The sequence below is a fragment of the Mustela lutreola genome, chromosome 4, assembly GCF_030435805.1.
Source record: "Mustela lutreola isolate mMusLut2 chromosome 4, mMusLut2.pri, whole genome shotgun sequence".
Lineage (NCBI taxonomy): Eukaryota > Metazoa > Chordata > Mammalia > Carnivora > Mustelidae > Mustela > Mustela lutreola.
Genome location: NC_081293.1, coordinates 108637148 through 108649713, shown reverse-complemented (window position 1 = coordinate 108649713; position 12566 = coordinate 108637148).

Sequence of the window (12566 nt, the reverse complement as noted above, 5' to 3'; positions counted from 1 at the left end):
CACCTGGCCTGCCAGAGGCTACCTGCTCCTGGTACTTCATGACTGCGTCTCCATGGCTGGGTCCCTTCCCTCCCATGGGGAGCCATCCTCTGTCTGCCATCACGCTAAAAATCATCTCTGGCTGGAGGTGGGGAATGAGTGTCTTCTACTCAGCTTTGCGGGGGCGACAGGGCACAGAGCAGCGGGGGGGATCCTCCGAGTCCCACGTTTGCGGAGCGTGACTGCAGGAGAGAGCGTGGCATGCCTGTTGTGGGTGGACAGGGCCGAGGGGCCAGGGCGAGGTGGTGCTGGGTGGGGCCAGCCCCGGGCTGCCCAGGACGCTCTGGGGTCTCCCAGGTGCGTTGTGTTTGTAACTTACGTCCCCGTGCGGCTGCGTGCAGTCGGGGACCTTGCTGGCCTGGGCTCTGTGTCCATTCCCACACTTGGCCTGGCTCAGCCATCTGCCCCCTGACTGTGGTCCCTCATCCCTATGTGGTGGACGTATGTCACCGGAGATGAAGGTAGACCAGGGCTGCGGAAGCCGCTTCCTTCGGCTTTAGCTTCTGGGCTCCCCATGTTTTGTTTCGAGCATCTGGGCTGTTGAGAAGGATATCGTCTGGGTCCGTCTGGGCGGCTGCAGCACACGCCACACCCCGCGCAGCTGGTAAACAACAGAAAGTTGCTTCTCATGGTTCCAAGGGCTGGAAGGTCCAAGATTCCGGCTGGCAGATTTGTGAGGTGTCTGCTGAGGACCCAGATGTCTGCTGAGGGCCCATGTCTGGGTCACAGATGTCCTCACGCTGTCCCTTCTCAGGGGTGGGGGATGGGGGAGGAGGGACGGGGGAGGGAGCTCTTTCATGAGGTGCCGATCCCATTTGTGAACACTGGGACTTAGGAACTCAGCACATGAGTTTGGGGAGGACACAAACATCTTGACCTCAGCAGATGTGAAAGGGACCCTGTCCCCCTCAGTGGACCCGATTCCTGCTGGGGGACAGTCAGGGTGAGACAAAGCCATGACATCATTGCTTTCGCAGGTGCGGCCTGCTGGTGACTGTGCTCACATAGGCTGCATTCACGGGAGTCTCTTGGGGATTTGCCTCCCTGCAGGAGCATGGTTTTAATTTTACTGTTGGAGGACTGAGCTCCCCATCGCAGGATCGACACCAACCAGATATTTGTGAGGATCAAGATATCGGGGATGCACACGTGCTGTCTCAGTTATCCAGCCCTAATTAACTAGGTGGCAGGTGCTGTGAGGGCTGGGGTCCATGCAGACAGCATTTGCCCTTGGAGGGCTCCCTGTCTGTGAGTCTGGGAGATTCGAGGGGGCTGCAGGGAACTCTGTCTCGGGGGCGTGGCCGGCCTGGCAGCCAGCCAGCGTGGGGGGTCTGGGGCAGCTGGGTTGCGGTCAGCACCCTGGGGTCCAGGAGCCTCACCCACACGTGCAGGCTTTCAGAAATCAGAAGATCAAGTAAACACATTAAGGGGCACCTGGGTGGCTCAGTGGGTTAAGCCTCTGCCTTTGGCTCAGGTCATGATCTCAGGGTCCTGGGATCGAGCCCCACCTCAGCTCTCTACTCAGTGGGGAGCCTGCTTCCCTTCCTCTCTCTCTCTGCCTGCCTTTCTGCCTGCTTGTGATCTCTGTCTGTCAAATAAATAAATAAAACAAACCCACACACATTAAGAGTGGGAAATGTATACCAGCGAAGCCTGATACAACATACGTGTACCGTTTACCATCTGTCGGTCACCTACCTATCTGTCCTTCCCAAATGGAAATATCCATTCTTTTCCAACACCCATGGGGAACTGATAAAAGTGAAATGATTTTGGCCACATTCTTGGGTTGAAAGTACTTGAGAGACAAAAGAAAGAGTTTTTTCACTTGGAAAGTGCAAAAAAACTTTCCATATAATTTTGGATTCAAGAGTCAAGAAAAATGGAAATCACGACCACTTTAAAGTCAATAAGGATGAAAAGCACAGTTGGCGCACCAACGCACACGAGACACATCTGTGCTCAGTAGTGGGGGCGACTGACCACAGTAGGGGCCAGCATCCCTCCTGCCATTGGCCAACGGCCCAGCGTGGGGGGTTAGTGCTGGGGGTGTGGCCTGCGTGGCCACAGTGGTGTGTAACCTTAAATGCGCTTTCCGGAAAATAGGAAAGATTGAAATAAAATTTTCTGAGTCTTCAACTCAATATGCTAGTAACCATAGCAAAGAAAACACATAAAGTATAGAAGGAAGGAATGAATAATGATGGGAACAGAGCTAACGAGACCGAGAAGTTAGAGACGACTTGATCAGTAAACTGGCACATTTGTTCTGAAGACGGGTGGGGGTAGAAACCCTGAACAGAATAATCCCCACGGAAGAAGTTGCGAAGTTACCCAGATGTTAACTTACAGGGTACGACAGTGGGCCCTGAGTGCGTGTTTACGAGGATCTCCATCATCTGTTCCCTTGTGATGTATGAGCTGTCCCAGATCGTAGACAAAGACATCACGTTCCCTAAGTAATGGTACATGGCCACGGTCACCTTGACCCACTAGGACGTGTCCTGCCGAAGGTGACAGCCCGAGCACAACCAACAAGAAGTGGCTTAAAAAAGTTTGTGTTTGTATTGCATATATTTTAAATTTTCTGTGTATTATGATGTTTCAACATTTTTTTTTAAATGTAATCTTTTTTTAAAAATTTTTTATTTTTTTTATAAACATATATTTTTATCCCCAGCGGTACAGGTCTGTGAATCACCAGGTTTACACACTTCACAGCACTCACCAAAGCACATACCCTCCCCAATGTCCATAATCCCACCTCCTTCTCCCAACACCCCTCCCCCCAGCAACCCTCAGTTTGTTTTGTGAGATTAAGAGTCACTTATGGTTTGTCTATGTTTCAACATTTTTAAAGAAGATTTTATTTATTTATTAGTGAGAAAGAGAGAGCGAGTGCCCAGAAGGAGAGGGAGAAGCAGACTCTCCATTGAGCAGGAAGCCTGATTCAGGGCTCCATCCCAGGACTCTGGGATCATGACCTGAGCTGAAGGCAGCAGGTGCCTGTACCCGGATGTTTCAACATCTTAAAAACTCTTTCCGGCTGGGAAGAGACTGACCTTCCAGGCTTAGCCTGTTCTTGGAGGAAGAGCCCAGGGAAAGCCTTTGAGAGCAGACTCCACCTGGACCACAGAGGCAAGAACTCCGCCTTCATCATCCCAGGCCAGGTACCAGGCAGCTAAGGGACACCCTTGTCATTTAGAACCTGCTAGAATTATTTAAAGTAGCCGGTTTTAAGCTGTTCACCTTGCCCTGCCCTGCCTTTCCCATGGAAACCCCAGTAGAGACTCTGGCTGGGGCTCTCCCCTCCTCCAGCTTTTGCCTCGTGATCACCCAGATGGCCCCCCCACCAGGGGGTGCGCTGTGCCTCCTGTCTCTGGGCCCTCAAGGTCCAATCGCCTCTGTTTCCTGAGCCTCTCCTGTGAGTCCTCTGTGGCACACACCCAACTGACTGTCCCCTGGCTGGGGCCAGGATCCAGGGACCTCGTGAAGAAACCAGCCTCATTACATCCTTCCTGGAGCTTGCCTGCCCACACAGCTCAAAGCATTCCACCTGCATCTGGGGGCGTGCAGCAGGGGGTAAGGTGAAGGGCAAAGGCATTGTCTTCTTGGGATTCTACCTTTTCTCTAGGAAATCTAGCTCTTTTAGGGCTTCTCCCTGTGACTCTTGGCCAGGCTGGTCTCACAGTCCCCCTCTAGCTGCAGGAGAGGCTGGGAATGAAGCGTATCACCTCTCAGCTCCCAGAGGAGAAGCGGGGGACAGAGGGGAGGGAATGAGCAGCCCACACCTGGGCCACCTCAGCAGAGTAGGACGGGGGCCCAGAGGGAGCACAGATAGGCGGCCCCCAGGTACCTGCTGGTCCTGTGTCCCAGCGGCGAAACGTCAGACACATCCCTTTCAGGGCCAGGAACGAAACAGAGGGGCTCACATTCGAGGCTGGTACTCAGGCTTATGGAGGGGACCCTCGTCCGTGTGGTAAGACTATGAAGTGAAAGGGGCATTGATTGAAAAGGCAAGGTCAAAACGGCCATTACGTGCAGATGTGTGATCGTCTTTCTAAAAAATTCATGAAAATCAATTAAAATAATCGGAACCAATGAGGTTTCATGGTGACATGAAACAAATCTGCACACAAAATCAATAATCTACCTATGAAACAGCAATATTCAATTATAAATTAATGTAAGGGATACCCTATATACAATAGCCATAAGCTATAAAATATCCAGGAATAAACCAAATAGGGCAGACACTAAGAATCTAATACATATACATATACATATATAAAGAGCTTCTACAAATCAATTGAAAAAAGATAACCCGATTTTTCAATGGGCAGTTGATAGAAGGAACTACGAACAGGTTTATGCACGGTCCATAAGGACACGAGAGGAGCGAAGTCCCAGAGAAATTGAATTAGAGCAACGAGATAATAATATTTATTTGAAAATGACAAAGATGGGCAACATCAAGTGTTGGCAGGGTGTGTTGACAGGGTCCTGGTTTGACAATAAACCAATGCATCATTTTTGGTGGGTGACTTGGCGGTCTCCGTGGAAGGAAAGGGCATTCCTCTCCCCCTAGTGGCAGTCCTGGACAAATACTTGTGTCCTTGAGCGTAAGAGACCCGGGGAGCATGTCCTGTAGCCTTGTTTCGGCAGTGACAGATCGCTGCCGATATGAATGTCCTTCAACTAGAGATGGCGGGACAGAGGACCGGGTACACGTTGCGGAATTGGGACTGGATAAGACAGAAGCTGAGTGAGCCCACCGGACTGAAGACAGCGACAGACCCTGCACGGATCCCGATAGTTGTGCTCCAGGGGCTCCGAGGAGTGAATGCCAGCCAACAGCCGACATCTGTGGTTCCTTCATTTTCCTCTGCCTCTGGCTTTGGATGGAGCGTGAGCTGATCCCAGGGACTCTACCAGATGCATGGCTGCCCTCCAGGAGGGACTCTTCCTTTGGAGACAGAGCATCAGTGGGAGGGGACCCCACATGCGGGGAGGGGGGCGTCCCTGGTCTTTCTTCCTCTTCGTTTGCTTCCAGCCCTGCCACAGCACGAGCCTCATTTGCAGAGCTGAGCTGCTGGGCGGGTCTCAACCCTTTAGAAGGCAGATCTGCATTAGGTACCCATGGCTGGGTAGCTGCCGAGTAGAGTGAAGCAGATGCTGGTTATCTTGTAGGGTTTCTGAGTCGGGGACCTGAGAGTGGCTCAGCTGGGTGGTCTTGGCTCATCTGAAGCCTTGACCGGGGAGCTACTGATGTGGCGCTCATCGGGAGACCCAGGCACCTCGCCACACGCACCTCTTCTGGAGCTACTGAAGTGAGAGTGGGAGAGTGTCACAGCACATTCAGCATGCAGATTGCGGTGACTTTTTATCATTTTTTTTTTTTTACAGATTTTATTTATTATTTTAATGAAAGAGAGCAAGAGCGAGCATGAGTGGGGAAGAGGGACAGAGGGAAAACAGACTCCCTGCTGAGGCGGAAGCCTGATGCGGGGCTCGACCCCAGGACCCCGGGATCATGACCTGAGCCAAAGACAGACGCTTAACCCCCTGAGCCACCCAGGCGCCCCAAGCTGTGGTGTCTTTAATAATGGATCCTGGCACCAAAGAAGAGAGTTCTGCCATGTTCTGCTGGTTATACGGGCCAATCTGGGTACAAGGCAAGGTAGGGGATGACACAGGGGTGTGACTGTGGGGATGTGGGATGATTAGGAGCCGTCCTGGAAGCTGGCTCCCACGCTGTGTCTCTGACCAGAGGAAGAGGGGAAGGGGCCATTTTTGCAGAAGAGGGTGGGATCGCTAGTGTCTTTGCCTTATTCCTCTTGCCACTTTGCTCTCAAGGCCATTTGAGGTGTGTGGACCTGTAAAACAGCATGACTTCCATGACCGTGCTGGGAAGCTGAGCTTCCACAGGCAAAAGAGGAAGCTGGCCCCTACCTCACACCATACACACAAACCAATTCAAACTGGATCCAAGTTCTCAAGGTAAGAGCTGAGGGTGCAGTCTTAGAAGAGAAGATGCAGGAAGAGCTTCCTGATGTGTGGTTTGAGATGCTTCCTTGGACAGGACACCAAAAACACAAGCAACAAAAGGGAAAAAGCAGAGAGGAACCGGACTGTATCAACATTTGAAACTTGCACACGTTCAAGGACACAATCACCAGACTCAACAACCCATGGAGTGGGGGCTCTGACAGGGCTTCTGCCCAGATGGGGCTGGGCAGGTGCTGACAGCAGAAATGAGGGCTCGAGGAGGGGAGAGAGGCTTCATAGGACTGATGCTGATCTCAGTTTGCCAGGCAGAGGCATGAGAAGTGGGCTGGGGAGGGCACTGCCGGGCCCATGTTCAGGGAAGGAGATCAGTACCTGGCGGGGATTTCTTGGACGGACTTTTAGGCTGCTCTGCAGAAGCCCCCAGACCCACCAGCTTGCTTCTTGGCAAAGCTCTGCCCCACTACTGTCCTCAGTCCGAAAGGGACACAGCCACCAAAGTACCCGAGTCCAGCTGTGGGTGTGAGGGAGCTCACAAGACAGAGGGCCCATGGGCCAGGGCGTCCTTGTTAGATGTGCCTGACCAGAGCCTTGGGATCCGTGGCTCCTGGAAGGTGCTTGGTTTCAGAGGTGGTGAAGGCCATCGGTAAACTGTGCTGAGTGTGTGTGTGTGTGGGGGCCCGGGGGGGCAGGAAAGGGGAGTCCACCCCAGCTTGTACCTGGCTCCACAGCGCTCTTAGCATGGGTCCTGTCCTCCAGTTTCGGCTGAATATGATAAAGCCCATAGGAGGAGGAGATCTGGTGGGGACATGGGTGTTGGGGCTATGAGTGCCAAAATGAGCCAAATCTTCCTCCTTTATGGTGAGAAGTCCATGCATACTGAACAAAATGTGGTATTTAGGGAGATGGAGGAGATCCAGCTATAGAAGGAAGGACATCCTGCTGTGCCCAAGAACATGGCTAGAGCTCAGGGAAACAAGTCAGAGAGAGACAAATACCGTATGATCTCACTTCCCTGTGGAATCTAAGAGAACTGAGTTCAGAGAGAGAGTAGAATGGTGGTTCCCAGGGGCTTGGGGGCAGTATAGTGGGGAGATGTCAGTCAAAGGGAAGGAGAATCCAGTTCTGAGATGAATGAGTTCTGGGGATCTAATGTACGTACGGCAGGGGTGAGCGTATAGTTTTTAACTCTGTGTTATATACTTGAAAGTTGCTAAGAGAGTAGATCTTAAAATTTTGCACCATAAAGACATTGTAACCATTTGGGGTGATGGGTCAGTTCACAAGGTATCGGATACACACAGCACAAAGAGGACATGGAAAGTATACTTGATATATGAAGCATACCACACTCAGAGCTGTTACATTGTACGCCTCTACCTTGGGCAGTATTACATGTCAATTGTATCAGTAAAGCTGGGAAAATACCAGCTTTGTTCAAGGGGTCAAAGCAAGAGGGAGGAGATGGGGGAGGGCAGAGCTATTGACTTTATGTGCTGACCTCACTAAACGGTTTCAATGGGGCGTGAACACCTCTGGCAAAACAGAACAGGGGGAAAGGCTGTGTGTGTGCTGGGGCTTCTGTGATGGTGAGTGCATGAGGCCTGGGGGGGGGGGCGGCACGTGGCCTGGGACCTCCACCCTGGACTGCGTTCAGGATTATCCTGGCAGCGGTGGGCTTGTTACACCTGTTGAACAGGGACCGCCCTGGGCTGCATCATGGGTGAAGGCCTGAGGACACCAGGCTCATCCCAGCTGTTGGGGAAGAAAGGCTGGGTCCCTGCTTTCTCTGCCTTCTACCTGGGCACACCCTGTTCCAGAATGCCTGGGCCAGGACTACAGCGATGGGCCTTGTTTTGGTGTCAAAGCTATAAAAAGATTTCTGGGAAAAAAACCCAGAACATTTATTGGCAAGTTCCCATGATTCGGGGAAGAGCGGACTGTAGTGGTGGCAAATGACATGGCTTTAAAATGACACATTTATGACATGTCCTCAGGACAAGACCCTGTTGTCCAGAAAGTCTGGGCCGTCCGGGAGGGCCCGTGGCTGAGGCAGCTAAATGGTGTTTGTCTCTGCCCTTCGTCACGTCCAGATGTCCCGTGTGGGTTCATCAGCTGGCTTGAACAGGTGTCCTCAGTGCCTGTTAGCCAGGAAGCCAGTGGACCTGCTGAGTGTTAGGTGTCCCTCCCCCAGTGTGGGGCTTGGGGGGGGTTTCCAAACTGCTCAGGGTCTGAGTTCCTGAGTCATCTCTGTGGCTCCTAGGGACTGTCCCTGTTCCCTGCACTGCCAGGCCCCCACCACCTGCTCAGAGCAGGGGCTAGCTGGAGAGCGCCAGTGGGGGCAGGAGCCTTTCTCAGGTACCAAGGCTTGTCTGCATCTGGGTGCTGTCTTGGAGCAGGAATCTGAGCTGCATCTTTGTGGACTGGGGTGGGAAGCCTGAGGTCAGAGGGGTCAGTGGGCTGGCAAGGCTCGGGCCTTGCGGAGAAAGGCACACCTGGAGAGGTTCCAGGGGGCCCCAGAATGTGCACGGCAGCCCAGCTCCCCTGTGAGCTCTGTCTGCACCAGGGCATCCGAGAAAGGCTCTTAGAACTTCTTATGGGACAGGAAGTGACAGATCATGTCCACAGGAAAACACAAAGCCAAGTACACCAGGTTGAAAAATCAGGTTTCCAGTTCCTCGGAACCTGTGTGCTTTCCCCCATGGCTTCCCATCCCTTCCCCAGAAGCGAGCACCGAGAGGGAAGACCGTGCAAGGATCTGGGGACAGGATGGCCATCTATTCGCCCAGGACAGGGGTCCTGAAAGGAAGCAGACCTATCTCACCTGGGTCTTGGGCTTCAGCTTCCGAGACTGCGAGGAAGAAATTCATTCATGTTGCTCAAGCCGCCTGGTTTGTGGTGTTTGGTTCTGGGAGGCCCTCCGCAGATTCTGGTTTTGGGAAGAGCAGACCCTACCTCACCCCTAACTTGTAGGATCCCTGGGGACAGATGCCACGGCTCTGGTTTTCCTTCTTCAGGGACAGGATGGGATAAATGAACCACAGCATTTCTGGACAAGAGCAGCGGGGTCTGGGCAGTGGTCCTGAGGCCACCCCCTGCTACCCCCTGCTCCTCTGTGTCCCATAACTTCATGGGACAGGGAAGGAACCACATGTGCGGCATGTGCAGACTGATGTGGAAGCTTCAGGAAGAAAGGTGCTCAGTAATATTTTTCGAAAGGGTAAGTGACTAACACAGTGGGTATGAGTGCAGACCAAGGGGCAGAGACGCCTTCTTCCCAAGAGCCGAGCTCCTGGGACAGAGTAAGAACCTGGGTTCTTGTCACTCACGGGCAGGACGGCCTCATGGGGCTCCAGCACGAAGGCGGAGGGACCTGGGAGGTTCTGGACTCCGGACTCCTCCTTTTCCTCTTCTCCTTGCCTGTTTTCTGACAGTGAGTTCTTCAATTCCCAGGGCGCATTTGGGGTACATCAGGTTTGGTGGGGGGGGGGGGCGGCGAGAGGGCTCCGGGGGACAAAGTGAGGTGGCCCAGGCGATGGGAGCAGTCGGGAAGGGAGGGACAGGGAGGGAGGGGCAGAAGAGGGCGGGGATCTTGGCGGCTCCTTTAGCCGGAAATGAAAACGTTTCCAACGACAAAGGCGCTGGAGGAGAAATGTGGGACCTGGGTTTCCTGGAACAATAATAGCACATCCTTCCCACAGGGTTCCTGCGTTCCGGGAATGGTGCCCAAGGGCCCAGCATCCTGTGGTCCCCCCGTGACCTTCGGGGCAGATTCTGTTCGTAATTCTCTGTTACAGATAAGGAAACCCGGAGCCCAGTGTGGTCAGGTAGCGCTCCTGAGGCCACACAGCCCCGTTGGAGGTGGAGACAAGCTTCAGCCCCGGATTCTGTGATCCCACATGCACTCACCACCCCTGGACTGACTTGGGCACAGGAGAGGCATGTGTCTCTTTGCGGAGAAGGGCTCCCCTTCCCCTCCGTGGGGTGTCCGGCACCAGGGGCCATGGGGTACTGAGCTCCAACTCTAAGCTGGTCCTAGACAGTTAGACGGAGTCTCAGGGGGATGGTGAGCTCTGGCCTGCCCCCAACCCTGGGCCGTCACCTCCCCTGCTCCGTACCTCATGCTGTCTCATTTATGAGCATGGTGTAGGCTCTTGGGGGCCAATCTGTTTGCCGGAGTCTCTGCGTAAGGGGAGCAGCGTCCTCACGGAGGGACACCCCCACCGTGACCTTGGCCGGCTGTGAGGGATGGCGCCCCAGTTCACAGCAACCATGTACCCCCTGTAGCTCCAAATCCACCCCCTTGCGGCCAAGAGATGATCTTTATGGGAACTTGCTGGAGTACTATGAGGAGGTCTGGACCTCTGCACCCTGAGCTGGCGGCGAGCCTGCACCCCGTTACTCACGCACCCCAGAACCCACTGTGTTGAAGTCTCCAGCAAGCCTGCACCTCAGCACCCATGTGGTCACAGCTGTGGGCGAGCCTGCTGGTGACTGGCGTCCTCCGGACTGCTTGGGGCTTGGTGGGAAGAGGTTAGTTCCTTCTCGGGGTCCTCTGAGAAAGGGTCCCGTGTGCCATCACCCGGGTCTGGGGCGTGCGTCACGCGGAGACTCACGAAGACCTTCCATGAGACGTGGGTGCGCGCAGGCTATGGGACCCAGTCTCTGGACCCTCAACCTGCACACGAGCCCTTCCCGGAAGCTGTGCTGCCTTCGGAGTTGGCTGAGGGATGAAGGGTTTCTGTGTGTCTCTTTGACAGACGCTGTTCTCCGATTTCACTCTTAACCCCCACCCATCCCCCACGTGGGTGCGACGGGGGGCTCCAGGTCCCCAGAGGGTCAGCTCCTAATCTTGTGTCCAGTTGGGAAGGCGAGTGGTGCTAACGGCGGGGAAGCCCGTTCTTCTGCGTGTCGGGGATTTTAAACTTTTGTTTTCAACTCAGGAGAAAGAGGGACTAGCTGGGATTTCCCTGGAAGGGTGAAGGGTTCCCTGAGCTCCCGAGTGCCCAGACAGGATTTCCAAAGCTGCCTGAAGGACGGCCGGGCTAGATCTGAGTTCTCGCTCTTACGCTCCTTGGGTTTGGGAGACACGTCCCATCGCTGTCCCATTTACTCTGGCCGTGGCGGAAAGGTTTAGTCTAGTTCTTTGTCTTTTTAACTTATATTTTCTTTATGTGGGAGGCCTTGAGGATTGTCTTCCTGTTTGATGACTCAGAGTTTTTCTAACGCACGCCTGGAAAGTGGTCGTTCTGGAGTAATTTTCTCAGGCTCCTGACGGGCCCTTTGCGAGGCACACACTCGAGTCTCCTGTTTCTAGAATGTTCTCTTGGATCTGCTTTGGAGCGTTGGTTCTGGGGCGCTGTTTACCCCGGGAGCGCTGCGGGCGTCCTTCACCTCCCCTTCTCTCCGTCCTCCGCCTTGTTTTGCCGACTTTCTTTGGCCAAACAGCTTTGTGTCAGATTTGCTGTGAGTTGCTTCTCTCTTGGGCCCCGGCGCTCTCTTTTCTTTGGTTCCAGGACAATTCTGTCTCATTCTTGTATTTCTTTTCTGACGTCAGTTGATGCTTTTCCTCCCTCTTCTCCCTGGTTTGGTCCGTTTCCCTTCAGGAGATGTGGATGTCTGATTCAGGGTGGGTTTCACGTCCTCAGATGCTTGTTGGGGCGTCGTTGGTTCTGTTCGCAGTGTAGACGTGCGGTTTCCTTCTTCCTGTGTTTCGGGGCCAAGGGCGCGGACGTCCCTCCGTTCCTTTCCTGATGCTCTGGAGCGTCGTCTGTGGGCTCCAGACCTACCTCGTCTATTTTCTTTCTTTCTTTTTTTTTTTTAAAGATTTTATTTATTTATTTGACAGAGATCACAAGTAGGCAGAGAGGCAGGCAGAGAGAGAGAGGAGGAAGCAGGCTCCCTGCTGAACAGAGAGCCTGATGCGGGACTCGATCCCAGGACCCTGAGATCACTACCCAAGCCGAAGGCAGCAGCTTAACCCACTGAGCCACCCAGGTCCCCCTCATCTATTTTCTGCCCCAGGTTTGCAGTGAGACCTCAGCCTTCCTGTCAGTCTGGGGACCGTCCTTCGGGGGAGGGTTTGCTTTGGAGGGGGCTGCGGACCCTCTTGGGTCACCTACTCCCACACCACTCCTTCCCTCGCCCGAATCCTGGTGGACCTTCTTCCCTCCTGTTAGGCTTTCAGGGGGAGAGATCCTTCCAGTCCTGCTTCCCCCAATGTGCTGCTGGCCAGAGAGGACAGGTTTTCGGGGGTCCCCGTGACCACGCCTCCCGTGGTCGGGCTGTGGGCCGTGGGCAGGGCCTGAAGCTGAGGCGTGTAGATTTTTCTATTCTGATGCACATTTTTCAGTCCTTTATTTCTACTGATTTATGTTTGAATTCCAGTATAGTTAATATTTTGCCGTGTTGGCAGGTTTTTTCCCAAGGAACACGGAGGGTTTTGTATAGAAATTTTAAAGGTACTCTGGATTATTCGGGGAGAGGCGTCTGGAGTCCTCCTTTCTCTCACGGACACACCA